The 25,537-nt window shown below is 46.4% G+C and overlaps 2 long non-coding RNA genes across 3 annotated transcripts in view; both read left to right on the top strand.

Annotated features, from left to right (window-relative positions):
* The first annotated feature begins 1,693 nt into the window (after nt 1-1,693).
* LOC111773484 (uncharacterized) lies at nt 1,694-8,173 on the top strand. 2 transcript variants are annotated; one of them, XR_002807947.2, is made up of 3 exons: nt 1,694-1,885; nt 2,889-3,138; nt 7,880-8,173. It is a non-coding gene; the product is annotated as an uncharacterized lncRNA (long non-coding RNA). The 2 variants fall into 2 exon arrangements; XR_011439063.1 differs by lacking the exon at nt 1,694-1,885 and having other exon boundaries at nt 2,825-3,138.
* A 2,091-nt stretch (nt 8,174-10,264) lies between these two features.
* The window catches only part of LOC138924241 (uncharacterized), a 66,239-nt gene continuing 50,966 nt past the window's right edge, over nt 10,265-25,537 (top strand). The window contains exons 1-2 of the long non-coding RNA XR_011439069.1: nt 10,265-10,393; nt 11,466-11,746. This is a non-coding gene — a long non-coding RNA (uncharacterized lncRNA). The remainder of the gene's footprint in view (nt 10,394-11,465; nt 11,747-25,537) is intronic.

Below are 25,537 nucleotides of genomic sequence, written 5' to 3' on the forward strand. Positions count from 1 at the left end.
ATACAATTCTTCTTTATATCTTCTATTTCTGTGCCGAGGCTTTCTATTTGTTCTTTTATTTCAAGCATGTTATAATTGCTCATTGAAGCATTTTTATGACAGTTGTTTTAAAATCCTTATCAGATAATTCCAAAATCTCTGTCATCTCACTGTTGGCATCTGTTGATTATCTTTTCTCATTCAAGTTGAGATTTTCCTGGTTCTTGGTATTACAAGTGATTTTGAATTGTATCCTGGACATTTTGGGTATTATGTTATGAGACTCTGGATCTTATTTAAATCTTCTGCTTTAGCAGTCTCCCTTTGATACTGCCCTGATGGGATGTCTTCTCATTACCACCAGGTGGGGGTAGAATTCCAGGCTCCCCTTTTGGCTGTTGACATCTTGGGAGGGGGGCAGGAGTGAAAATGCGGGCTCCGCACTAAGTATCTGCTGATACCACCCTATGACATGTCATTCCTTGAGTCTTCGGGTCCCTAGCCTTCTTCTCTTTACCTTTCAGAGTCTTTTTATGTTTGTTTTTTATGTAATGTCCAGGGCTTTTAGAAGTACTTAGCCAGAATAGGGAGAAGTGCATCTGCTTCATCTTGTCTGGAACTGGAAGTTCATGCAAAAAATATGAGAGAGGAGAGGAATCACCGACCACGAGTGTGGAAAGTTTTGCAGGTCTGAGACCAATTGTTTTTGAAGCCCTCTTACACCATTAAAAGCTATTGAGAACTTCAAAGAGCTTTTGATTTTGAGAGTTATATCTATCCATCACTACTGTATCAGAAATCGACTGAGAACATTTAAAATTATCTATTAATTCATTTTGAAACAATAATGATCTCATTATGTGAGAACATACGTAGCACATAGTTTAATGAAAAATAATGATATTTTCCAAAACGGAAGCAATTAGGGAGAAGAGTGGCTTTGTTTTACATTTTGGCAAATCTGTTCAATATCTGGCTTAATGGGAGACTGCTGATTCTCTTACATGTTTCTGTGTTCCATCTGTTGTCATAGTGCATGCCATGTAGGCTCTAGAACATTCCACTGACTTATGAGAGAATGAAAATGAAAAAGGTAAATAACATTTTAAGATTATTTTGAAGATAGTTTTGACCTTAGAGACCCCTGGAAATGTTTTGGGGATACCCCGGGTCACACTTTGAGAACTGCTGTGCTAGAATTGCTCTTGCCACATGCAGCTACTGAGCACTTAAGATGTGGCTAATGTGAATGAGGAACAGAACTCTTAATTTTATTTAATTTTAATTAATTCAAATTTTAAAACTGGAGCAGTATAAACTTCTTATTTTTGGGGGGGGAGATATAACATTATTGCTTTGGTGGGAACACATTTCACTTTAACCTTTGAAAATTTAGCATCTGAATTAAGATGTGCTGTATGTGTTAAATACACACCAGATTTTGAGAACTTAGAAAAAAGGAATATAAGACACCTCATTAATAATTTTTATACTGGGTTTGTGTTGCTATGATATTTTTAATATATTGGGTTAAATAAAATGTATTTTTTAAACTAACTTCACCTGTAATTTAAAAAAATTTTTTTAAATGTGGCTATTATAAATTTAGAGCTACATATATAGCTCATGTATTTCTACTGGGCAATGCTGCTCTAGATGAATCTGGATGATGAAGGCTCTGTCTGCCGTGTGAAGTTTATTCTTTATTTTGAAGGTAATGCAAAACCATTGGAAAGTCTGAAGTAGGGAAGTGACATAATCAGATCTCCACTGTCGAAAGTTCTCTTTGCAGCAGCGTGGAGCGTGGATTGAAGGAGGAACCGTTAGGAGATGATTGCACTCTTGAAGATACAGGAAACTTGTGGCCTGAAGAAAAGCGGCTAAATTGGAGACATACTGGGGAGATGTAATCAACTGGCTTTGGTTCTTAGGCATAATAACGGCATTGTGGTCATACAGGAGAATGTCCATATTTGTAGGAGATGCATGCAGAAATCTTTAGGGTTGAAGTGTCATAATATCCACAACTTACTTTGAAATCCAGCAGATTCACATAGAAACTTTACACACATACATCCGCTGTACTTCTGTGAGAGAAAGATAATAAAAAAGCAAAAAGCATCATAATATTATTATGAAAAAAATATATGTATACGGAGAGCAGAGGAGGGGAGAGAAAGCGGACATGACACAAAATATTAGCAGTGGTGAATCTAGATGAAGCAATGTAGTAAATCGGGGATCATTTTACTCTTCTTTCAACCTTTCCACAGGTTTGAAAATGTTCAAAATAAAAAGATGGGGAAAATAATGAAAAAACAAAGAACCTCAACACACTGATTGGATATGAGAGAAAGGGGAAAGGGCAGCCAAGAATGATTTCCTGGTTTCTTGCTTGACAACAGAGTAGACAGTGTTGTTATTCTTGAGATGGAAACCAGATTGTGGGTACGACGATGAGTTCAGTGGGAAATATGTGGACTTTGAGATGCCTTTGGGATACAGCAGGCAGTGTACAAACTGAAGTTTCCAAGAGGGAAGCCTGCTAGGGATGCAGACTTGGGTGTCTTTAGAATCTAGATAGTAACTGAAGGTTCTGGAGAGCCCTATTATATCAAAGGTATGTGTAGAGAATGAGAAGAAATGAGGTATGAAGAGGGAACCCTGGGAAATGCTGACTTTTAAGGATCAGCAAAGAAGGATGCTATGGTAGACGGCCTGCAAGATGGCCCTCAGTACTGCCTCCTTGTATTTGTACCCTTACGTAATTCTCCCCAACACTGTACCAGCATGGGTCTGAGTGACGAGGGCAGAAGTGATGGTATGTCACTCCTGAGATTAAATTATAAAAGACACTGTTGCTTTCATCTTGACTACACATGCTCATTCTTCTTGTATCACTCGCTCAGGGAGAAGCCATTTGTCATGTCATGAGCAGCCCTATGGAAAGGTCCATGTGCTAAAGAACCGAAACTCTGTCAACAGCCATGTGAGGGAGCTTGAAAGAAGATCTTCATGAATGAATGAATGAATGAATGGATGGATGAAAGACTAAATAAGTAAAGAAATAAATAAGACTGCAATCTCACAAGAGATCCTGAGCCAGAACAGCCCAGCTAAACTATTCCACCCAGCTAAACTGAGCCCAAATTCCTGACGGTGAGATATGTGTGATAATCAACACTGTTTTAAGCTGCTAAGTTTTGGGGTAACTGTCATGCAGCAACAGATAACTAATACAGATGCCGCAAAGTAGACTTAGAAGGGTAGTCAAGGAGCTATGAAATCTTTGAGACTGGCGTCTTGAGAAAACCAGGAAGAGAATATTTCATGGAGGAAGATATGGTATACAGTATCAAGTGCTATCAAGTGGTAGAGGAATGAAATTTTCAACAAAGGGGTGGTTGCTGACCTTGGTGAAAGCAATCAGTAGAGTATGGGAGGGCAGAAACCCGATTATAGTAGACTGAAGAGTTAGTAATAATAAAAGCTATAATTTTTACATTATCACACTTAATTGTGGGGGGAATACCTTGCAATAAGTATCATAACCCCCATTTTAGAGATGAGAAAGCCAAGGTCACACTGCTACTATGTGGTAAAATCGGCCCCCTCCCATCACCAACGGTCTATTGAAAACTTCTGAGAAGAGTCCTGATAAATTCCCTTTTGGTAATTTCATTCCATTTCCAGACGTTCCTGCATCCCTTATAATTTTGGTGCCCTAGGCAGCTGCCCAGCTGGGATGGGCAGCTCCTTTGTCTGGTTCTGCCTAAGTCACCCACCCTGTGCTTTATGTGAGTCTTTGGGGAGAGAAATAAAAAATTAAAGGGAGTGAAGAGCCACCCTTTCATTCCTTCCATAGCTATTTACTGAGCTCTTTGTAAGAGCCCCAGCTACCTGGCCAGCCTTCTTAGACATGGATGGGCTACCAACGTGATGTTTTACACTCTACTAGCAAAAGAAAATCGGCCTTACCTTTCTAGAGAAGGGGCTCCTACCCAAGGTTGAATAAAGCACAGCAAAATTCAGCAACTGCAGCATCAACAGATGAAGCAATCAGAGCAATCACTCAGCGGTGATTAATAGCAACAACTCCTTTGGGTCTCATACATGAAGCTATAGATATGTAGCTATTTCTAGCTCTATCTCTGTTTTAATGTCTTTGGCCTTCAGTCAATCAATTCACCTTCCTATGACCCACACCGCCTCCCCCACAGGAAGATTTCATCATCAAGGTTTGCCCTGTGAGTGGAAGCTACCTCAGACCTGCTTGAGCTGCATTAAGTGACCACATGGTGTCATGGTCAATCTCCGTGGGTTTGGAATCAGACAGGCTTGCACTTGGAGTCCAGCTCTGACATGAGCTGTGTGACTTTGAGCAGGCTATTTCTTTTAACCTTTTTCAATACTCAGGCTCCTCATCTGGAAAAAATGGGCATAGTAATATCTGCCTCATGGCATCAGCACAAGTGTAACAGGAAGAAAAAATTTATGTAAAAATACAACTGCCATTTTTCCTCATTTGAGGGTAGGGCAGGATTCATCTCAGAGGTACTTGGCTCGTTTGTTGAGGAAAACACTTTGGTAAACTTTTGTGGCTAAGAAAAGCAGCTGAGCACCCTCACAGTCATCCACTTCCTTAGCTCCTTCTCTGACTCCAGATTGAGAACAGCCCAGAGTGCAGACATTTGTCCAAAAGAGCTGAATTTCTTTGTGTAATAAAGTAATAGGGCTCTGATGTTTTCAGGGAGAGGTGGGGAATGGTAGAGAGATGGAGAAGGATCTTGAGAGGGGAAAATGGCCGCAGGCAGGGCTCTGAGCAGCAGAACAGCCAGGGGCAAGGGCACTGGGGTGAGGGAGGGTGGGGAGCTTTAGTACGGTGATTTCCAGTGATTGCTTGCTCTACTTGGGGCTATAACTACCCTATATTGCCTCAGACCTTCAGGAAAAGTCTTCCACACAAAATGGCCCTACGTTCTGGGGGCTTTAGGCATAGAAGGAAGGATGGAAGGGGCTCAGCATGCAATGACTGACAGTGATGGGACAAAAGGATGATGTTGTCAGAAAGTAGGTGAAAGAGCTTGAATTCAGCTGGAGCAGGAATTCATAGGAAAAAATGATCATGAAAATGTCAGCCTCTCTCTCAAGAGTCCTTGGAAGTCTTGGAGAGAATACAGACATCCCACAAAATTTGGTATGGGGACTTGGGCTATTTAAGGAAAATATGATCCAAGAAGGTGGGTAAAAATCAGGTTGCATAAGGCTTAAATGAGAGAAGGTACATAAAGCAATTAGCTCAGAGCCCAGCCTGTGATAAGCACTCAACTAAAGGCAGCTTCTTGTTATGATTTAGTGTGCAATTTCCTCTCTTCTTCACCCTTTTGAATTTCAAGGGCTCATAATCTACTTGAAAGTTATGATACAGTCATTCGTTCATTCTACAAACATTTGTCAAATTCCTTCCATGTATCAGGTACGTTACATAACTTCAGACAGCAATCACTATCACAGCTGACGTTACTGAGAGCATAGTCTGTGTACTGTGCTCGGTACCGAGCTAAGTGCTTTCCCTGGCTTGTTTCCTTTAATCTTCACAACAATCCTAGGCCGGAACAATTATATTCCCATTTTACCAATGAGGAGACTGAAGGCACAGTGAGGTTAAGTAATCTGCCCAGACCACATACCTAGCCAGTGGGAGAGCCAAGGTTTGAATCCAGGCAGTCAGATTTCAGTGCACGCTTTTAAGCTCCATACTACGCTGTTTTTGAACACAGCTGACATGCGTGTGAGATATGGCCTCAAAGGGGGAGGGATCACGAGGGAAGGGTCACAGGGAGGTAAACCTACACATATGGGTAGGAGTTTCTTGCCTTATTTTTTCCCGACCTCTTACTCTCTTTGTAGCTCTGAGCTGTCAAGATGGGGGTGGCACCAGGATCCCAACACTTAGATCTGGTCTGAGCTGCTCATCAGCTGGTTTGAGTTCTCCCATTCTGTCAGTGCCTACCATTAGCAAGAGGAAGGAGGAGAAGGAAGGGAAGGAAAAGGCCCATGGAACCAACCAATAGATCATTAGAAGCTGACTATTTTGCCATAATGCAGCACAACAGCAATAAATTTAAATCAATCACTTGGGGTGGGGTGGGGAATGACTTTCCTATAATCAGCAATTAAAGGCTTGTACCACTAATTAGTCTATTAATTAGAAGGACTGTTCTCTCCTTCCACATGTTATCAACCTGCCAAGGCAGAGAAAACGCAGCCGCGGGGCAGGAGATAAGAGAAGAAAGACCGAAGTAGCAGATTCAAACAGCTGGGCATGTGTGTGTTTTAAAAGCACAGTTCTTAGTGCCCCGGGCAAATCCACCTGCTAGTAGGAAAGGAACGTTTATCAAAAACCAAAGTGCTGTTGTCTTTGTTGAGCAGAAAGGGAAAGAACGATTTAATCTTTAAAGAGAAAAACCACCATAACCACACACAGGGATCTGTGAAGGGCAGTTCCACTGGGTGTTCCCTGGGGCACTGGACACAGTGAGAAACAAACATGCTTAGTGCAAAGGCAGCATTGTCAGAAGGCTCAGGAGCATGGGGACTCTACAAGCTGATGCTGAAGTGTGTACATCTTAGGGAACTAACGCATATTGAGTTCCTACTACGTACCAGGCACCAACTCCATTCTTTATGCTCGTAACATCTTATTGATGATTTCATCAACATTCTTAGAGTGCCCTTTTATTCTGGGAATTCTCAAAAAGAAACCTCATATGAGCCCTTGTAGCTGTGATCACCAAAAGATGGTTGCTCTGTTCTTCTCCTCCTGTTCTGGCTCTCAGTGGTCCATGCCTCCCGCCCACCAAGATCTTGGAAAAGCCTCTCATCACTGTGGCTGTGTGTCATGCCAACTCAAAGGGCCCAGAAACTCACAAGTCCTTCCTGAACAGTTCAGACAGGCTCGGAGCTCCACAGCTCTCTCCACGTCCCTGGGAGGGGCACAAGAGGGAGGACTGTTGCCTTCATATTCTTTTCCTGTTTTCCAGCCCCTCTGCTCCCCTCCATCCTCCCCCAGTTACCAAACAGACGTTCCCATGCATTTAAATGAAAAATAGCAGACAGGGTGGGGTGTTGGAGGCAGGTGTCGCCACTAGCAACAGCCCACCAGCAGCTGTTAGGTTATCTCGTTTAATCCTCACAATAGCCATGTGACTATCATCAATCCCATTTTGCAGAATGGGGAAACTGTGGCTCAGAGAGGTTAAGTCATTTGGCCAGGCTTCCAGAGGCAGTAACAAAGCACTTAGCAAGAGCTCAGGAAATATTTGCTGAAAGACAGACTTGGAAATATGGAGGCAATGGAAAATCTCCAGCTTCTGGGAACCTCCGAGCCTGCAGGGGTCCAACTATATCAGAAAGAGGGGCTGTCGATCGAGGTAACCCCTGTAGGGTGGGAGAAGAGGGAGAGATGGGGAGTATAGGGTCAGCCTCAAGGTCAATTCCTCCTGACCCCACTCCTTCCTGCCCTGATACCTGTTGCTATATAGTTCCCTTTCTACCAACAACACATCACCCCACCCCCCAAAAAAAAACCTCCTTCAGAAATGGTAAGTGGTGACATTTTTGAGCTGTATGATCCTCAGGATGTTAACATGTATGTATCCCAACATTGCTTCCTATGTTGGGGATGGGAGGGAGGGGCATTGGCGTTGCGTGGAGAGAGCCTGGGCTTGGGACCCAGTGACAGGCCTCTGTTCCCTGGCAACTAGCTAGGTGACCTTAGGCAAATTGTTTTTCATTGTCCACCTTCAGTTGCCTCATATGCAAAATGGGAAATGTCAGCTGCCTACCTCAAAATGCTATTGTGAGGTTCTAGTGAAGTAATACAATACTATTATTATAGAGAGAGAGAACTTCAAAATCACAGACTGCTTCCACATACATCTCTGGCAACCTTCAGAGCAACCTTGAGTAGTATTGTCGCCATTTTTCAGTCGAAGAAATTGAAGACTCAGAAAGATTGAAATTCACCTGAAAACAGCGAATGGTGCTATTATTCAAAAGCAGAAGGACTGGCCCCACCATATCTGACTTCCAGATTATGCAGGCCCACCACATCTGCCCCAAAGTCGCTCATCTGGGGCATGTGTCATGTTCAAAGCTCTCATTCTCTCAATAAATATTTGTTGCATTCCTACAAGGCACCAGGTTATTGTGCTAGGCATTGAGGATACTACCGCAGAGCTCCTGGTGTGGTAGGGCAAGCCAACATCATATCATTGAGGAACAACACTGTGTGATGGATGTTACAGAGGGGAAGGACAGGGTCGCGTAGGAGAAGACAGTAGGGAAGCCTGAAGAGTGAGTAGGGCACAGCCTCATAAAAATCGGGGAAGGGTGTTCTCACCTAAGGTGGGAAAGAGCTTGGTGTTTAGTATGAATGAAGCATAAAGGGTAAGAAGGAATATGGCAAGGCAGGAGGCTGGAGGGTTAGCTGAGAGCTAGAACTTGGAGGCCAAGTGAGCCAGCTGAAGGCGTTTGGACCTCATCCTTAGTAAATGTGGAGCTACCTAAAGATTTTAAGCAGGGAAGTGATCGATATTGTTGGGAGATGCTTCTGGCTTGGATGCAGAGACAGGATCTGAGCTTGGTGAGGCTAGAGGCAGGTAGGCCAGTTAGAATGGAGACAGATGCAGGAAGTCAGGCATGAGATAATGGTAGTCTGAGTTCGGGATGGGACCATGGGGATGCAGAGAAGGGCAATCTTAGAAATAGATTTAGGAAGTAAAATCAGGACGTGGTGATTGATGGGGAATGTGCATGGGTTGGGGGAATGAGAGGGACGAATCGAGGAAGGCAGCTTGTTTCTGGCACATGCAACTGGTGGGTGGTAGTGTCCCTTATGGAACAAGGGGACACTGGGGATGGAATATCTGCCTTCTGGCAGGTGTATCCTGCATGAACTTGTATCCTACTTTAGTCCACGGGCTTCTAAATTATGACAGTCTTGCCCAGAGGAGGAGAAATGAATGGAAAGACCCTGTCAGCTTGAGAGTTCTGTTTTCCAGGTGCTGAGCTGTGCATGTGGTGGATATATGTTGGTAGTGGAGCACCTGGAGCAAAGGCATTCATCTCCCTGGGCCTCCTGTGGGCCTTCTGTTCCCTCAACTCAACTTCCCTTTGATGATTTAAGAGCTATTTGTCGAGGGCATACCATGTAAGGCACCTTAGTAGTTGCAGAGGGGGAAATTTATCTTAAAAGAGTTCATAATCTAGAAGGAGTGATAAGACAACCAACCACAAAATATAACTACAGGTCCACAAGTAGAGTTTTAATAGCCATAAATGGCATAAAGAACATGCTCCCAGGAAACCAAGGTCATAGATGGCACGTCTAAATAGGAAAATCAGGGAGGAAGAGGCATTCGAGCTGCTCTTAAAGGAGAGGTGGAATTTCTACAGGCAGAAATGTGGGTTGGGGTATGGAGATGTTCCTGAAGAATGAAACAGCGTGAACAAAGATGGCGGCGAATTCAGGTAATCATCTGCTCAGTCTCCTGCTGTCTTAGGGTATCTGCAAAGAGTGAGTTCTTAAGCTGGGGTCCATGGAGCTGTGAGAAGTTTGAGACTTCCCTAACTATGCAAAATTGTGTTTATGTATGCAGGTGCAGTTTTCTGGAGAGAGGGCCCATAGCTCTTCTCCAATTCTCAAAAGGGTCTACATCGGGGAAAAGCTTAGAAATCAGTGCTCTAAATCTCCCGAATTAGAATTTACAGGTGGGCTGGGGCATCTGTGTTTTTCTTTTTTAAACAATCTCAGTCGGGAAGTGACCGGGAGCACACCGTATCTCTAGACAGGCCCAAGGAGGACTTGGAATGCTAGCCTCAGGAGCTTCCTGCCTTTTACCCACCCCTGATCCCCCACCCTCATTTTATAAGAGTAGTCACCAACCTCACCACAGTCTCCATTGCCCTGAGACAAATACGAGAGGCAAGGTCAGAGGAACGGGGGGAAGGGGGGAGAATCAGGGAATCATGCAAAGACTCTGGAATCTCTTTCAGAGATAGGTGAGTGGGAGCCATTCTGCCCTAAGGCTGAAGACGATCAGAAAGACCAGTCTGGTCCCCCGCTGCAAACCGACAGTCAAATTCTGAGAATTTTCAAGTCAATCGTCAGGGCTGCGGCAATTTTCCCGGACGCCAGCGTGCAGTGCCAGGCGCGGCCGCTGGGTGGCGCGGCGCCGGGCGCCGAGCGTGGGAAGCGCGGGCGCGCGGGCGGGCTGAGCTCACACGCCCGGGAAGCGGCCGCGGCGGAGCCGGCGTCCGCAGCGGCTGCGCATCTCGCGCCTCCCGCGGGGCGCTCGGGGGGCGGCGAGGCAGGTTGCGCAGTCCCCCGGGAGGGAGGCGGCCGCGGGAGGTAAGACTAGGGCTCTGGCCGGGGGGGAGGGGGCAGCGCGGGCCAGGCCTGCAGGCGGGCTCCGAGAGCCCGGGGCAGGGGTGGGCCCCCTGGGGGCGATGCCCGGGGCCCGGTCGCGCCCCACCCCCCGCTGCGGCGCGGCCTCCCGGGGCAGCTGCCCTGGCCGCGTGGGTGGGAGCGGATCAGGGCCGGGAGCGGACCGGGCGGTCCCCGGGCTCGGGGGCCGGGGCCGGCTGGGCGGTGGAGGTGGCTGAGTAGCCCCCTCGGCCCGGCCCGGAAGTCCCTGCCCACTCCCCACCTTCCATTTCTGCGCTCCGCAGTGGGCGTGGTGCCCCTTTGCTGCAGAGGGGGCGCCCGGAGTTGAGGAAGGCTGTGGGGGAGGGAGAGCGCAGAGACAGGTGGTTGAGGGGGCGAGGAATGGTGCGCGAAGGCTCGTGATGTTAACGCGTATTTCTTTCTCCCCCCTAATTCAAGGGGCGCGGAGGTGCGTGTGGAGGAGGAGGCGGGAAGGCCAGAGGCATTGCTCGGGGGAGCGCGGGCGCTGCCCGAGATGCCACTGGGCTCTGTCTCTGTTTGGTACCCCCAGCCCCCCGTCCTCCCCAAATTAATAAAGTGGATGAGGTGGGGAGGGTGGAGGAGTTTGATGAAGACATGGCCCAGAACTGCCCTGAGCTGCCCCACGCTGGCCGCTTGGCTCCCGCGTGCATATCCGGGAGCCGCATACTCTGAGCACTCTGCAGAGGCTGGGGGCGGTGGGGGTGGGAATGCCCGCGATTGAAGAAGCTCCAGCAACAGAGGCTGCTCCAGAGATGGTGGCAGGGGTCGGGGGTGGGGGTCGGAGCGGGCGTCGGGAGGTAAGGGGGAGGCTCCAGGCCTACAGCCCAAGTTCATAGGTGTTGGGTTGGCCAGAATATGGTGGGAGGTGGGGGCTGTAGGGAAATAAGGTGATGTCCTTAGGATGCTCTCCTTCCAGCTTTGTTTGCAGCCATAGACCAAAATTTGGGATTCGACATTTGCCAAATGTGCTTAATTTTTTTTTTTCCTTTCCCTTTCGGTTTGTTTTGTTTTTTAGAGGAACGGCAAATGACAGAGCAGAGGGATGGCTGGCCCAGCCAATCCTGGAGCTGCTGCAGCACTTGTTCACCAAACACACACATTCTGGTGCAAGGACAGAGAGGAGGGGGCTACTGGCTCACACTCCTTCCCCCACACATGGCTCCCTTGCTGTTCCCCTGTGGGAAGGGCAGCCTGGCCACCTTAGGCTGCATGGACAGAGGCTGCCATGGGCCAGGGTGGTGATGGTGCTGCGGCCCCTCCCTGCTGCCCAGCGTGGGAAGAAGAATGCAGAGCCAGGCAAGTCTCTCTCTGCGTCCTCTGGGGTGGAAAGAGCAGGTATAGACAGGGCTGGGGCAGCCAGGGCCTCGGGTTGCTTTGGCTTTAGTCGTGAGAGGGCTGTACCTCCAGCCGCATGGGTTTGGTTCCACCCCTGGCCTGTCCCTGCCACTTGACAACTGTGTCTATGTGCTTATTGGTGCCACCATGTTATATAACACTTATATAATCTCCTAGGGCGAGCCCTGTGTCTCCGCTCTCAGGGCACGCAGACACTGTGTCCGTGTGGGAGGCAGGATCTGTGGAAGGTTGTGGGTGGACCTACTCCCCTGTGCTCACCCTGGCTCCTGCTCTTGGGCATAGGAGGGAGAATGGGAGAACAGGGGCCCACTCCTGTCAGCTTTCTAGGGCTAGGAAAGGGGTTGGCTGGGCAGCCTTCCTCACCTTCTTGTTCCTCTAGTCCCCCTTAGCCATGGACTGCCTGGTGGAGTGGATGCCATTCTTTGCTTTGAAGCCAGCTCTTTGTTCTTGAGGCCCCCTGGTGTGGCAGATGGGTGAGATGACCCCCAGAATTTTGCACTGGGAGACTACATGTACGTAGGGTTGGATAAAGAGAGGGAGAAATGAGCTCTGCCTTTGAGGTTTTGAGCAAGAATGACTAGAAGGATGATGGTGCCTTTGTAAGAAATTTGGAGCAGGCCTAAGGGGCTAGGGGCTGGTCAGGGAAGGGTGTACAGGGAAGTGGATCAGACAGCAAAGATAAACATGGTGTTCTTTTACTGTACTCTCCACTGGGCTGTCCCTGGTTACCAGGGCAACAGAAGCAGTGATGAAAATCATGCCTTTCGTTCGGTGGAAAAATCTGGCTCCTCCTCCCACCTCTTCCTTCTCTGATCGCCTGCGATCCATTGGGAGGGTGATGGCTCCAGGGATCAGGGACCCCAGCATATCCCCGTCAGGCCCCCCTCTTCCCCAATTTTTTTTTATCATCTCCCAGCTTCCTGCATCCCATATGTCCCCCAGAGCTAGGCAATTGGTAGTTGCGTAGGAGTTGGAGTGGTTGGAGGGGGAAGGGCACGGACGTCATTGCAAGGCAGGGTGAGCAGAGCGTGGGCAGAGATGTGGATGCAGGAATGACTGGCACACGAAGAGGGTCAGGCATTGGTCAGCTGGATGGAGCTTGTTTCTGGGATGGTAGGAGCTGGGGGTGGAAGGGGTGGGTGAGATGATGGAGGGCCTGCAGAGCCTGGCAGTCTGGGCTGGCGGTAGTGGGAAATAGGATGGCCCTGAGGTTTCTTGTGTGGTCACGGTTCCTGATTCATTCATTCAGCATTTATTGGCTGCCTCCCATGTTAGGTAAGGTTCTGGGAGCTGGGAAGACAGAGATAAGTAAGACTGGGCCTTGACCTTAGAGAGATTGTGGTGGATAGGAGGAGGATGCGTATATGGGGGAAGACCTGCCTGGCTTTGTTACAAGCCTGGAATCTGGGGCCCCAGGCAGAAGATTGGCAGTATTCCAGGCTGGAGGTGATAGATTAGGGTGGAGCCTGTGGGAACACAGAGGAAGAGGTAGTTCCGAGAGCCACTTTGGCTTGGGGACAGGACAAGGGGAAGAGAAGGTGCTGAAATTTCGAGCCTTAGTGATGGACAGAAATAGAAAAATCAGGATTCAAAGTTGTTTTGGGGTGTCATGTTTGATTTTCTTGTAGACATTGCTTTCAAGACGATGGCAGGGTGTCCAGATAGGAGTGTTTGTGGTCAGGCAAATAATGTTTGCAAAGGAAGTCAATTCTGGGAAGAGATTTGAAGGAAATTGTATTATGAAGTCTTGAAGGTGTGTAGAGAGAGATCCCAGGGCCTGGGGCATCAGCCTAGAATTGGGTGAGGCTGTGTGTCTTCTGCTTGTTTATTATCCCAGGGCCCGCCCAGACTGCTGGACCAGTTTCTCCTAATGAACACCCACGTCTTCTACCAAACCACACCCCTTTTTGAAGTTCAGGTTTCTGTTTAAGTTTTCTTCTCCCTGGTAACTATGTCCAGGAGGATATGTCCTGGAAAGATAGGTATATACACTTACCTCTCTAAGCTCTCTTCTTGACTTGCTGTACCATTCGCTTATAAGTTACTGAGAGGCCCCGGGTGTGCTATAGAGATATGCCGTAGATACTTAGCCTCCACCAGCAAGGCTGTTTGTTCCAGTTCCTTTCCACTCATCACTCTAGAGGAATAAGAGCACTGGATGGAGAGTCTGGAGGCCTTTGCCAGCTGCATGATCTTGGGCAAGTCACTCCTTTTCCAGGCCTTAGTGCCTAGTCTAAGGGGTCTAGTCTCTTCCAGCTCTAGAAGCCATCAGAATTGATGTCCAAAGCTTTTCCTATATTTACCCAGGTTTCTGGTACAGGCCATGCTTTTCAAATAAGCAGTTTATTCAATTTCTTTGGTGCCTCATCTGAGGGAGTAACAGGGTGGAAGCCTGCTCCCCAAGGAGGCCCCTGTCTCCAGAGTGGGTGGGAGCCCTCTGTGTGGAGGGTAGCCCCTGATTCTCTTGGCAGCGTGCAAATGCTGGAAGAGTAGGTTTTCCCAGTGACCAGGAGTTGACAAGCTACAGCCTGTGGGCCGGATGCCTGCTTTTGTAAATAAAGTTTTATTGGAACATAGACATGCCCGTTGTTTATGTATCGTCTATGGCTGCTTTCATGGTATGTTGGTGTAGTTGAGTGCTAGTTGCAACAGAGACCGTATGACTCACAAGCCTGAAATCTTGCCTTTTAAGAAAAAGCTTGCCAAGCCGTGTCCTAGACCACCGGAAAAGTGCTTGGGTCTCCGCTTGGGGTGCTTACTATGGCCGCTTCAGATTTCTAGGGTTCTTGAAGATTCTGCATTAGGCCTTCCTTTGTGATCCCATGAGAGGATGATGTAGCAATTGAGATAGTAGATTATTGAAATTAACCCAAAGATGGTAGTCCTGTATCTGGGAAACCCCTTTCATTTCCAGTTCTTTCCCTGGAGTGTGTTGTCATTGTCCCTGTCACTCCCCGGCCTTCTTTGAGTCTGGAGGCTTGAATTTCTCAGCACGGGTGGATTGTGGCCTTGGTTTGACAAACTACCCTCCCTTCCATTCTGATTTCCCAGGCCCATGCAGAGGAGAATGGATCAACCCAAACCCAGCGTCTCGTAAGGAGAAGGATAGGCTCATTGGCTCTACCAAATCTTGCAGCATATTTCCCTTGATATCTGTGCTTTGTCACTTCCAGCCTCACTATCCCCTTTAGTGCCAAGGCCCTGGAGATGCATCTGCAGGGAGAGCCTGCAGCCCAGCCTGGTTTGTCTGCCTGAACCTGGCACTCATCCACTCTGTCAGAACAAGGCCCTGTGGCTTGGTGTTTTTTGGGGGGTGTGTCTATGTTGGCTTGGGACCAGAATCAGTACTCAGTATTCTTGTACCCAACCCTTGCAGAGTCCCCTAGTGTCCTAGTTTCCACCTTTTTTGACTTGATCTTCAAACCAGAGCCTTGGGGAAACTCCTGCCTAAGAACAGAACTCATTTAAAGTTCTTGCTTTTGCAAAACAGCCACAGCACCTCAGTTGGGTCACTTCTGCTCAGGGCTGAGATAGGAAGTGAGACACTTGGGTGGCAAGAGGAAACCGCGTCCCTCGGAGCAGTGGGGGAACCGGGGCGGGGGGGAGGGGAGAGTGGCTGAGGTTTATTCCCATTGCAGCTGGAAGGGAGGAGGCTGGCAGTGGGAGGAGGGAGCAGACAACCCAGAATAGCAAAGAAGACAGAAGCTAAGCACACCCAGAGCTGCTTTTAGCTGGTAATGGTAAGCCTGGCTCTAGGAGTCTTACTTCACCCCCCCTACACACACACACTTCCCCCAGAGGTTAGTCTCTGTTCTTATCAAAAAAAGAAAAAAAGGTCCTCATTAAAAATCCTCTCTAGATACCTTTCATTTGTAGAGCTTAGGGTGACCCCATACCACATGGGCTTAAACTAATGTTGAGACTAGTGTCATGATGTGGAGAAACATTCATTTACCAGATATTTATTAAGGATCTGTTATGTGTGGGGCACTGTGTGAAGTTCAGGGGATACAGAGGAAAATAAAGGGTTCACAGTCTGATCAAGGAGGTATGTGGGCAGTTGAACCACTTTTATTTACTTATTTATTTATTTTTTATTTTTTGTGAGGGAGATTGGCCCTGAGCTAACATCTGTTGCCAATCTTCCTTTTTTTGCTTGAGGAAGATTTCCCCTGAACTAACATCTGTGCCAGTTTTCCTCTATTTTTTGTATGTGGGTTGCTCCCACAGCATGGCTTGATGAGTGCTGTGTAGGTCTGTGCCCGGGATCCAAACCCATGAACCCTGAGTCGCCAAAGCAGAGTGGGTGAACTTAACCACTATACCACTGGGCCGGCCCCTGAACCAATTTTAATATGATCTGCACTAGATCATAAGCTTCAAGAGAGCATATCTGCATCTGTCTTGTTCATTGCTGTCACCCCTATGTGGGGTATTATGCTTGGGTATTGTGGTAGGCACACAGATCTTTAACTGGCTGACCCATCCTTATGTGATCTGTTCTGGAAATGTACAGGAGGGATCTGAATAAGTAGCTGGAGGAAGAGAGGAGCTCGTGGCAGCAAGTGCGGCAAATTTGGGGAAAGATGGACGTACCTGGACCTACTGGTGATGTGATTGCTGTTAAGAATAAAAGGATCTAGAAGGGTTCATGCCCTGTGGGAATGAGAGAAGACTGGCATTAGGACCATGAGAAGGGAGGACAATGACCTGGTACAAAGAGGTGGTTTAGCAGCAGCCCACATGGTTGGATAAAGCAGAGGGCTGGGGAAGGTAAGATGGGGGGGAGAGCAGAAACCAGTGTGGAGGAAACGTAGGGGCATCTCCAAGCCCAGTGTGAAAGCAGAGCTGAAGCAGGTGAGGCCCAGATGAAGATGATGGCAGTGACGAGGAAAAGACAGGACTCTCGGCTCCGTTCTGCAGGTCTCCTCAGAAACGACCGTGTCCAGGTAGGACTCAGAATGCCTTGCAGTGGGCCATATGCAAGGAAATTAACTGTGGCTTGAGATTATGGTTACTCTTCTAAAAATTCTCACTATGGAAGTTTTCACATATACATATGTGAAGGGAGAGAGAATTAGTATAAGAAACTTCAGGATTCCTGTCACCCAGTTTCAACATGTAATCAACGCATGGCCCCTCTCATTTCATTTATACCCCCACACACCCTATTCTTTACTCTCTTCTTGAATTATTTTACAGCAAATACCAGACATCATATTTCATCCATAAATACTCCATCCGTAATCTCTCAAAGATACTGCCTTTTCAAAACACAGCCCCAGCAGTACTGTCACCCCTTGCAAAAGCACAGTCATTCCTAAATATCATCAGTCATCCAATTAGGATTTAAATTTCCCTGCTTGTCTCAGTTTTTTTAATAGTTGGTTTTGTTTGAATCAGCCTCCAAACAAGATTCACATGTTTCATTTAGTAGATGATTAGTCTTAAAGGCTCTGTTCGTAAAGGTTATGCTCATTCTTAAAAGAAGTTATGTTTTGCAAGTCTGCCTTTTAGATTTACTTAGCTCTCCTGCTCCCTCCAATAGGCTGCCATCAACAGCTTTCCTGAGTTTTGTTGACCCATTCTGTGAGCATTCTTCATTTTCCTCTTGTCTTTGTGGTTTAATGCAACTAGTCCTTTATTCCTTCTTTCAACAAATCTCTCTTGACAACTCACTCTGTGCCAGGCGCTGTACTGGGCTCCAGGCATAGAGCTGTGAAAAGGCAGGCAGGACCCTGGTCTCCTGGAGCTTACAGTCTGACCACGAGAGCTGTTCTGAGTTTGCTTGTTATCTCTTTCCCCCAGTGGTCACCCCAGCGGAGTTGGGTGCCATGACCATCCCCTCTGTGCTGACAGATCTGCATGTTCTAGGGCTTGGTATCCATGTTGTCATGCTGACATTTTGTGCGGTTGATAAGAGCTACCCCTACAACTCTTAAAGAAGCCTGGGGTAGCTTCTGTGGTTATCCTCTGTTTCATAGCCATGCAACTGGGATTCTAGCAGTGGTACCGACTGACTTACCCTGTGCCCATTTAGTCAAGCCAGCCTTGGGCTTGGGTCTTTATAGCTAAGCAAGTTAAGATGGAGAGCGAGCTTACCTGGCGGATGGTAGAGGGGCTGAATGAGAATGTCCAGAAGTGCTCTGAACTGATACAGGGCTCAGTGAATGCCCAGTGGTGCTGATATCTTCTTTGAGCAGGTTGGATGTTTCTGTAACTGTGGACTTCAGGTTGGCTTGGGGCTTTTGCCTATTCTGATTAGGCTGCCTACCTAATTAGGCCCACTTTCTCCATTTGCTCTTCTTTGCTGAGAAGTGTGGGATTGCGTAGACATGCCTCGGTAGCAGAATCCGATGGTACTATTCAGACCTCTTGCTAATAAGACTTTTAGGTGATTTGCATTTCTCTGTGTAAATAAAATTAGACTTTTGTTTGGACCCTGTGACACACTGATTTTGAGAATGGTCCATGATTTCTGTGTTTTTTCCCTTTGCAGTTCAAATGCAACTATATTGCAGTTCCTGGATTATAGCGTCTGAGCCTTTTAAAAACTCTTAGTTAATAAAAATAAATACATTCTTAGGTACAAAGACTAGTATTCTTTCTTTTTTCATAGATCTGTTATTGTATACTTAATACAGAATACATTAAATATGCCATGATATACATCTCCTGTCACGTAGTTTAGAATTTGATACGTTTTGTTTTCGTCTAATTAAGTGGCCTTTAAGTGTTTTGATGATGTACCCATATTGGTTAAAACTTCTCAGCAAATCCCCTTGTGTGTGTATTTATAATTTATATCCAGCTCTGCTGTACTGATGCATTATCTACATTATAAAACACAAAATGAAAAAATGAAAAGCATTTTTGATACCGTGTATGCTCTGCCTTCTTCCAGCATGAACTGTTTGTGGTCCTGTCTGAGGGCACCCCCTCTCTTTGCACTAAGTTTCAACCCCTCTTACATATCCAGGACATTGCCCCAGCACTGCCTTCTCCTCACATCACTGGTTTCCCCCTCTATGGATTGTTTCCATATGCTGCTACTGTTCTTATCTTAAAAAAAAAAAAAACCTTTGGCCCCACCTCTCCCAGCTGCTGCCCCGTCTCTCTGCCCCTCAGAGAGTTTTCAGTCCTTGCTCTCGTCACTTTTTCTCTTGAATTCTTCCAGTGAGGCTTGTCCCCAGCACTCCAGGTGAAAGTGCTCTTGGCAAGGCCGGTCGTGACCTCCATGTTACTTAATCTAGTGGTCACTTCTTAGTGTTCATCCTAGTAGCTTCAGCGGTATTTGGCATAGCTGCTCAAACCCTTTTCCTTGAATCTCTTTCTTCACTTGGCTTCTAGGACATGTATTTCTGGTTGTCTAGCTGTCTCTTTGGCTTTTCCTTCTCAGCATCTTATTTCCTGAACTTCTAAACATTAGAAAGCCCCAGGGTACCTTCTCTCCATTTTCTCTCTTTTTCTTTGTGATCCTTTCCTGACTTATGGCTTTAAATACCATCTATATGAATGTCTAGAATTTGCTTCGAAGTAATCCTGGGAGATAAACAAGATTGGCCATGAGTTGATAATGGTTGAAACTGGGTATTGAGTACCTAGGGGGTTATTATTACTATTCTCTCTAGTTTTATTTTTGTTTGAAATTTTCAATAATGAGACCTTGAAAAACTTTATATGCTGATGACCCTCAATTATTTGTCTCAAGCCCAGCCTCTCTCTTGAACTACAGACCTGTGTATCCATCTGCCTACTGAACTCCTGATTTTCCCAGGCAAATATGTTCTTCCTGCAGTCTCCCATCTCTGTTTTGGGAATGCCATCCTTCCAGTTGCTCCTTCAAAGTAACTGTGGTCATGCTTGACTTCTCTCTTTCTCTTATGTGTTTTAATCCAGTCTGTCAGCAAATCTTGTTGACTCTACCTGCAAAATATATCTAGAATGTGACCAGTCAGAACTACTTCCACTGCCAACATCCTAGTCCAAGACACTGTCCTCTCTCACCTGCTTCTCCTTTGCCCCTTACAAGCTGTAGACCTCACAGTTACCAGAAGGATCCTGTGAGCCATAAGTCACATCATGCCCTGCCATACTCAAAACCCGGCAGTGGCTACTTTTCTCACTGAAAGCCCTGGTCCTTAGGATGGTCCATAAGACCCTTGGCATATAAACACTATCCAGTAGAAACATAGTGGGAGTTACACATGGGGGCCACATCTGTAGTTTAACATTTTCTGGTAGCTGAATTAAAAAAGGAAAATGAAACAGGTGAAGTTAATTTTAATAATATATTTTATTTAACCCAGTATGTAAAACATATTTTCATTTCTGATATATAGTACATTTTTTTCTTTTCTTTTCTTTTTTTTTTTTTTTTTGCTGAGTCACACTCATAGCACGTCTCAGTTTGGACTGGCTACGTTTCGTGTGTTCAGTAGCCTCATGTGGCTGGTGGCTACCATATTGGAAATTTAGGTCTATGTGATCTGTCTCAACTTTACTTCTGTGTTCTTATCTCCTACTCCTCTTCCCGTCTTTCATTTTGCTCCAGCCGCTCTGGCCTCCTTGCTGTTCCTCAAATAAACTAGGCATTTCCTGTTTTAGGGCTTTGCACCGCCTGTTCCCTCCATTTGGAATGCTTTCCCCCAAATAGCCCCATATTGGACTCTTACTTCCTTTGGGTCTGTGCTCGGATATTACCTTCTCAGTGTCCCACCCCATCCCACACCTTTGCTAGCGTTTCCTGCATCCCTTCCCCACAGTGTTTTTTCTCCATGGCACCATTAGCATTTAACATAACATGTATTTCTGTGATGTAGTCTGTATTGTCCTTCTCTCTAGTGAAGTGTGAACTCCTTGAGAGCAGGGATTTTTGTCACTTTTGTTTCCTGAGCATGGAACAGTGCTTGGCACATATAAGAGATAGGTCAATGTCTCTGAAGAATTAAATGGAATGAATTATTAAGAAGAATTCTTTTTTGGTATGAAATGTACAGTTGAATATACTTTATTTCAGAATATCTTAGTGTCCTGTTTTGCAATATAGCAGTTTGAAGGTCTGGTCAAGTCACAGTATTTTGAAAAAGACGTTTTTATAAAGGTGTTATTATGGGTTCAATTTATAATAAAAATGGATTCAAGACCCTTGAAACACTGCATTTCATTCATTTCATTGAGAGATTTTAAAACAAGTTCAGTATTCTGTTTTAAATGTGTGCATAAATAGAAGATTTTAGAGATGATGTCCTTACATCGAATTTGGTAACATCATCACATAATGGTGGAAATGATTTCCAAATGCCTGGTTTTAAAATGCTCTTTCTGTGACATAAGTCTCTTTCAAAAACTAAAGGCTTTCTTCCCCTTTTTTTAATATGTCATCTTTACCTTAAAGGGACAGATTAAATATTTATTTGTTTAAAAAATGTTCATTAAGTCACATCCTACTGACAGGCACTCATTACAGAAGAGATCAACAAATTTCAGAACCTTGTTTTCTGGTTTAAAAACCAAGTGTAATTCTCTGTAAGTTGAGCAGCTCAGGTACTCTGCCACAAGATAGTCAGTGACACGGAGGTCAAATGATTGGCAGGTCTCACCCTCTCATTACAAAGGACTGTTTATCATATTAAGGATAGTATCCTTAAATTTGGTTAACTGGGCATATGTAAACTGTACGAAAGTACACAGACAGCTGGAGGTGCCACTGTCCATCCTTCTTTATTTGGGATCTCCTACTCACAAGTATTTGGGATACTTCTTGTACCTTAAATGATGGTGACCACCCAACACCTAAACGTAAGGAGTACACCAGTGTCAGTTCATATATTAAATAATAGTAAAGTTTAGCTTCTTATTTTTAAATAGGTATTAAATGTAAATAGACATTCTAATATTTTCTTCTTTATCCTAATGGATCTTGTCCATACCACATCAGAGTTGATTGCTCTCATTGGTTCCCTGTTAACTTTGCCTCCCTAACTAACCTTTAACCCACTTGAGGATTGGGTATTTTCTTTTCTGTTGCTCATAGTACCCACCAGTGCCGAGGTTCACCAGTATTTGTTGACTGAATAGTGTTGGGGAATAGATCCATTCTCTGACCCCAGTACCATAAAATTATGTTTCCTGGACAACAAAGTCTGGCGGCCAGATTTCTCTGGTGGCTGCTCGAGCCGTTTCTTGGACAGTATTGAAAGCATCCGTGACCTTAGGGAGAACAGCATTGCATTCTTGATGCTTGATGAGTCTTGATGTCTCATTCTGGATCTGACAGGTAGCAAAGATGGCAGCTACTTGAGGCACCGACATGTTGTGATTTAGGAGGTAGATGGTTGTGCTCAGATGCTGCTCTCAAGTGAGTGGGCGGAGGTTTCTGGAAGAGATGGCTGAGGTAGCTAGAGTAGCCAGCTGTCTTCTTAAAGAGAGAGGTAGTATGTCTGTGAAGCATTGCTGCATGTCTTCCATCAGCTCACCTACATGCTGAAAGCGCTCATGTGCAAGGCTGCTTCTCCTCCGCCTTGATAGTCTGGTGGGGCTTTGTCAGCTAGATACATGTACTCGGAGTTGTTTTTCCAACTGCTGTGACCAGAAGCGCAATTTAAAAGATGAGCACTTGGGGTGAGACTGCAGGCTGTGGCCGGGGAACAGAGGTCTTGTTTGCTTTGTGCTGCAGTGGAGACCATCTCCCACATCCCTTGGACCCGGCATCCATGAGCAAGGCTGGTCCCCGCTGGGCCTGTCTTCACTGCTTAGAGCACTAGCTAACCCATCAGCATCTGCTCATTGATGCACATTGTACAGCCCTGTGCGAAAGGCTCTGTGTCCCTTTCTCTTTCTGGATGGAGTGGGGTGGGGATGGGGAGGAAGGAATATGACCACATGAATGAGACATGGTCTCTGTCCTCAGGGAGCTAATGGTTAGCGTCAAATACCCACGCTAAGACACAAGGCAAAGCATAAAAGAGATGCCCATGGAGTGTAAGAGAGTGTTATATTAGCCAGAAGGGGCAGTCGGGAATTTGAGGATGTCTCTTGAACCACGAGGAAGAAGATTCCATCCATCTTATTCATGGTTGAGTCCTCAGAGTCTAGCACAGTGCTTCATCCCTATCAGTGCTCAATACTCAAGTATTTTTTGATAGTTGGATGTTGAAGGGTGAGTGGGGCTTCACCCAAAAGTGCAGCGCAAAGACCCGGGGATGAAGGAGGAAATGACTTGCTGGGAGAAGGTGGTGGCGTACCCTGAGTGGGGGTGTATGCCATAGAAGAGGGGCTGTGGATGGCACTGTCAGGGGTAGTCCTGGGAGGGCCTTGACCAACTTTCTAAGAATTTGATTTTGGTGGTTCTTCTTTTCATGCCAGTTCTCATTAGGAATTGCATGGAAAGTATAGTCTCTCTCTCTAGGCGAAAAAAAAAATCACGAGCACGTGATTTGACATATACCATCAGAGGACTCACAGATCCCAAATTATCCCCTGCTGTAGGCCGGGGGAGCCATCAGTGCTTACTGAGCTCTTAAAACAGGGATAAGACACTTTTTTCCCTAGAGTCTTGGGGAATTGACTTAGACAAGTGTGTTCTATGCAGGCATTCTGAGTTTTACGGGCATCGATAAGTGGCAGGCACCATAGTGTCCCTGATGAGCGTGGGGAAGCATTGGAGAATGGTAGGGGGTGGAGGGAGGTTGGTCTCTGTGAGCTGACATGAGTGGAGAGGTCCAGTGCTTGTCTCATTTAGCAGGGGACAAAAAATTTTACCTGGGAAAAAATAGAAAAAAAAAAAACCCCCGAACCTTTTAAACTTACTAATTCAGAATAGGGAATGCTTATGCTAACTTTTTTTCTGTGACGTGGTTTCCAACTCAGATACCCAACCAAGCAGTAATTACAGATATAGAGAGGCAGTGTGTTGCCCTTCTGGGAACAGTGATTGTGGAAAGGAGTCATTAGAGTTTTGTGTCACCATGGTGTAGAGTTCAGAGATCTCCTTAGCTGTCCTGATCCATTAGGGAGGGCTGCCTGGAGGAGGAGGCAGTGAGATTTCACAGGCTGCTTGGAAAAGCAGAAAGACTGGCTGAGGCTAGTTTAAAATTGGATTGTTTTTGTTCCTGTTGTCATGAAAATTCCTCTAAAGAGTATCTGAGTACCTTCAGCTTAAAAACCAAAAACCAAAAACAAACTTCCTGCTCTCTGGCAGTTTGTAGTGTATCTGATATATCAATAGGCTGTTTGGAGATTTAAAGAAAAACAATGTGGGCAGCACAGTGTTGCTGTTTCTGCCTTTGTGTGTCCTAGGTACGTTGGTTCAGTGGAGAGATGAGGTTGAGGGGTGGCGAGGCAGAGCTTTACCCCGGGGACCAGCCCTGATTGAAATTCAGCCCTGCACTAAGCAGGCACCGTTGGAGGTGGAAGGGGAGAGCTCGGAGCTCCTGCACTGCACGCAAAGCAGGGGACCGACCGGGGACTCTAGGGAGCAGTCACTGTTGACGCGTGTTGCAGAGAAAGGACTTGGTGCTTGAGGTGCAGGCTCCTCCCTGTGCTGAAGTTCCCCACTCATGAACTTAGTGGGATTTTGCTTTGTGGGGTGGTTCGTGTGGGAGGGAGTTTTAAGAGTTCTTTCGAGGAGGAGAGACCCTCCTATTCTCCCCAGAGTGGTTTTCAGACTGCAAGTCCAGACACCTTAATGGGTGGTGGAATCAATTTAGTGGGTTGAGACCAACATTGAAAAAGAAAAGGAATGTAATAGAAAATGTTAGATTGCATAGTACGTAGTAGAGATGATTTGTACGCAGTAAAGATGATAGTGCATGCGTATGTCTGTGCCTGGTCACCTTGTAAACTTGCCTTCTTACTGGGGGTCAGGGTCCAAAAAGTTTGAGGAACATGGTCCTGGAAAGATTTCTTTCCTCTTTGAGTAGACAGTGGGTTCTAGCCACTTCCCCAGAGGCCATCTCTATGGAGACAGATGTAGTGGGAGGGTGTGTTTTTTTAAAGAGCAGCAGAATCAGGCTCTCACAGCGTGATCTGAGTTTGTCTGCAGCTGCTCACCCACTCCTGTGCCCAGAGTTTCCTGCTGCAGAGAGCTGCGGTAGAGGCCGGGGAAACCTCACCAGGGGCTGGGAGCAGAGGTCGCCCTCCTCCCCCGTGTCACCAGGTGAGATGCCCTGGAGTGCAGCGTATCCAGCCGTCTAGCCTCTTGCCGCCTCTCATTTCCTGACTTCATTAGCTATTTCCATACCAAGGTCAGGGCAGGGAGAGGAAGGCCATTCCTTCTTATTATTTTGCCCTGTCATTCTCTGTTTCTCGGGTTCACTGGATAGGGATGTTGGAGTTCACATGATCTGGGGGAGGTTCCTGGTACTTTGGAACGAGCCAGCTTCCCCCTCGTTGATTCCACTTAGATCCATGATTCTCTGGTTCCATCTTTCCCCCAAAGGAGAGGAGTCTTTTTCGGATTCTGGTTGCTTCTCCTTCCACCAACTGCGCTGACCGGCCTGCAGAGCGTTGACCCACTTGTAGTACCTCAAATAGAGGTTTAAATTAGGACCTTTAATCTGTAAGAGGCTTATAGCCTGTTGGGTGGCCAGCTGCTCTGGACTCCCATGTGGGCAGAGCTGGGCTTTGCCTGGCTGTTGTTGGGTTTAGGGGGAGCGTGAAGATTGGTGGCTTGGTGGCAGGAGCGACCAGACATGTGGACTCACTCATCGAGGCAAGGGAATAGAGAGG

Source organism: Equus caballus, chromosome 5, assembly GCF_041296265.1.
Source record: "Equus caballus isolate H_3958 breed thoroughbred chromosome 5, TB-T2T, whole genome shotgun sequence".
NCBI classification, from domain to species: domain Eukaryota; kingdom Metazoa; phylum Chordata; class Mammalia; order Perissodactyla; family Equidae; genus Equus; species Equus caballus.